This window comes from Eschrichtius robustus, chromosome 8, assembly GCF_028021215.1.
Source record: "Eschrichtius robustus isolate mEscRob2 chromosome 8, mEscRob2.pri, whole genome shotgun sequence".
NCBI lineage: Eukaryota > Metazoa > Chordata > Mammalia > Artiodactyla > Eschrichtiidae > Eschrichtius > Eschrichtius robustus.
In genome coordinates, this window is record NC_090831.1 from 24,896,469 (window position 1) to 24,900,438 (window position 3,970).

Genomic DNA, 3,970 nt, shown 5'->3' on the forward strand with positions numbered 1-3,970 from the left:
TCCAATAAAAAGGTACCAGGGCTCCTTGGAGAAATAGCTGATTCTAGAACCAGGGCAGAAAAAAATAAAAGACAAACTCTGATCATCTTGTAGCTCCAAACAGTAAGGAAATGTTAAAAAATGAAAGGGTGGGGATACTTCAAAGAGACATGACTAACTTAAAAGGGTTCCCAATGGCCAAAGCTGGAACAATTTGAGCAACAAAATAAAAAACATTGTACTGGGTTATAACCTAAAGTATAAAATAAGTATACATGAGTTCATACTGATATAAATAAATGACTGAATAAATAAATAATTGAGGAAGAAGAAACAAGTGTTTCTTCCCAGAGGAATTCAAAATAATATGTGTAGATACTCCACGCTACAAGAGGTAAACAGTAATTCTTGTCCCTATCCTCAGTTAAGGGTGGACTAGACTTAATGATTTATTTCCAAAGAATAGAGCATCAAAAGGGGAAATAGTGACTGTAGAGTGGAGAATCATGGAAAACACTTACTTTAACCAAGTAATTAAGATTAACACCATGAATGATGTAATCTAGATAGCATGTACTTCTGATATGATATGAAGAGAAGGGCACTTCACTTCTTTTGTATTCTTTCCAAAATCTATAACCACAGTCTAATCATCATTAAACAACAGACAAACCAAGATTAGAAGACATTATGCAGAATACCTGGCCAGTATTCCTCAAGATTGTCAAGGTCATAAAAACAAAGAGAGGACTTCCCTGGTGGCTCAGTGGTTAAGAATCTGCCTGCCAATGCAGGGGACACAGGTTCGAGCCCTGTAAGATCCCACATGCTGCAGAGCAACTAAGCCCATGCACCACAACTACTGAGCCCGTGGGCCTAGAGCCCCTGCTCCAGAACAAGAGAAGCCACCTCAATGAGAAGCCCGCGTACCGCAACGAAGAGTAGCCCCTGCTCGCCACAACTAGAGAAAGCCCGCGCGCAGCAACAAAGACCCAATGCAGCCATAAATAAATAAAAAAATAAATAAATAAATTTATTTAAAAAACAAAAACAAACAAACAAAAAAAAGAGAGACAGAGAAACTGCCAAAAACCAGAGAAGCCTGGGGAGGCCTGACAACTAAATGCAATGTGCTACCTTGGATTGGATCTGGGATATAAAGAGGACATTAATGAAAAACTTGGTGGAATCCAAATAAAGTCTACAGTTCAGTTAACAGTAATATATCAATGTCAGTTTCTTAGTTCTGATAAATGTACCATGGTAATCTAAAATGTTAATGGGGGAAACCAAGCAAGGGTATGTGAACTCTGTACTCTCTTTGCCAGTTTTCTGTAAATCTAAAATTATTACAAAATAGAAAGTTTATTTTTTAAAAAGTAGCACCAATTTTAAAAGTAAATAGTAGAGATGGACTTATAATTCTCTGGCCAATTCCTCTCTTCCTCTATTCCTGTTCTCCACTTTTAAACATATATAAAGGTCTATGCTAATATTTCTTACATAATTTTAGAGACGATCTTTTGTGTTCATGTAATGATAGGTGGAAGCAGAAACTTGTATAATATCTAATTTACTTTCAATCTTCTATCCCTGTAAAAGTGAGATTGCTATCACTTTTTGTTACTTTTAAAATTTTAGTTCTGTTATAAATTATATTCTTACACTTTTATTCCTTTTCCCATCAACAATAGCCAATATCTCCTGAATCCTCATTTTGTAAGATTTGCATGTTATTATCACCCACAGCCTCTCCTCCAGCTCTTCTCTAACTTCCTCTCTCTAGTCACTTGAGCATTTTCTTATATATTGTCAAGGTTAGTTATACCATATTCTGTTCCATAACAATAAGTGACCCTTCTGGTCTCTATCTACAGCTTAGTTTTAAAACTGAAAGGCAATATGAGGTATTTTTTATTCATGTTCATCTAAATAGTGTTTATCATGGAACTGTGTCATACTGTGATAACATTTTCTTTTCTATATAGTTTTATTCATACTTTCATTCCATCATTTATATCTTTCCTGTAGTTTAAGGTGACTTTCTTTTTTTGTAGCTTTTATCACATTTTTTCTTCTTTAAAATTCTCAAAATAACAAACCTATGAAATCTTTTTTTTCCTCATGAAATAATTCCCTTCTCTAATCTTCTATTCTCCTTCTCCAATGTGGGCTGATTACTGTATAAAACATTCTGGTCCATATCTATATGACTCTTGAGGATTGAATTATTTATTTTCTAAATTCCATATGTCCATTTCCATTTTTTGGTGTTAGTTTGCTCATTTACTCCTTTTTACTAGAACTCACACTTAAGGAACTGCCTAAAAAAGGGTATGTGGAAAGTAATCTTTTGATAGCTTAATTGTGTTGCAGTGACTTTATTCTGTCCACCATTCTCTCCATATGGTCCAGGATGAAGATTGATCGACTTTGAAGGCATGTACCACTTTCTTCCAGGATTCAATTTTGTTGGTAAGAAGTCTGATGCTAGTTTGAGTATTATTTCTCTATCGTTTAAGCAGTTTGGCCTTATAGGAACTCCTTTTTGTCCTTGCCATACTGAGCTTTTACAATACTTTTCTAAATGTGTATCTTTTTCATATACTCTGCTAAGCACTCAATTAGCCCATTTAATCTGTAGATTTATACTGACATCTTTCAGAAGTGTCTATTAATTTATTTTTAATCCTTTTCCTTGTATTTTCTCTCTTCATGCTTTCTAGAGATTTTTACTAGTTTGACGTTCAGTCCCCAGGATTGATCTTCTATGTCTTTTATCTTTTTTTATCTTCTTGAGAAATTTCTTTGACTTTATCTTTTAAACTTCTTAATTAATTATTTTAGGGGCAATAAATTGTTAATTGCTAAGAGATCTTTTTTGTTCTCTGATTACTTCTTTGTCATAGAATCTTATTCTTATATCATGGAAGCAATATATTCTTTACAAAAATCTAAGGCCCCTATTAAATTTTTGAATGTTTTATTCTCTTTTGTAAATTATCCATTTCCTTAGGGTCATTTATTCATCTGTTCACTTTGGCTTTTTTACATTTCATACTTTTCTAAACTTTCCTGTCAACTCTAGTTATCCATTTATGTGGATTCATGACTATGAGTTTTTCTGATGTGTGAGGTATTTGCTGATTTCCAGACTGTTTAGAATAAGGTCAGAATGTTGAATTGCTACATATTTGGATCCTTAAACCAGAATATAGATGGTCTTATTAAAGGGCGGCAACTTCCGCACATGTTAACAACCTTTAAAAGGTTAATTTTTGATCTCAGAGTTAAAAAGCTGGCTGTCAAGTGTTCTATATTTAGTTGTGAGAAATGGAGTACATTAACTATTCCATCTACCTACTGTAAATTAATCTTCACCTTTTATGGTAACTGAGACTTCTGGTTCTGAACTGTCCTGTAAGTTTGTAGCATATATTGACTCTCTCCTCACCCCTGTTGCTTTTTCCTCATATTCTCTAGGCCACAGATTTTTCTATCCTTTTGCAGTAGTACCACTTTACCATCTGCTTTCTGTCGTCTAGAAATGTGTCAAAAGCTCATGGATAACCCCATTCTGCTCGCTTTGTTGTTGCAAATCACTTTAATGTAAAGTTAAGTGGGGAATGATATAAACACAAATGTTCCATCTACCATTTTGAACAAAGCTTCCCCTCTCCCAATCTTCTTTCTATTTGGAATTACTGTTCCTCCATCTCATCTCAACATTGGTAAAAATTCTGTTTTGCACTGGGAAGATTTACTGACTACGGAAAACAGAATGCCAATAAAATTGCTTTCAGTAGGCCCTGCTTATTAGATGTTGGCTGTTCTAAGAGTTTACTACATAAAAGAAACTAGACAATTATAAAAATGAGGTACATTATATGTGATATAGAGAAGACTATCTTCTCTCTTAACTCTTGGTCCCAGCTCCTCACCTACTGAATTAAAAAAAATGTATCTCTGAGCTCTCTGCTAAATTTGATAT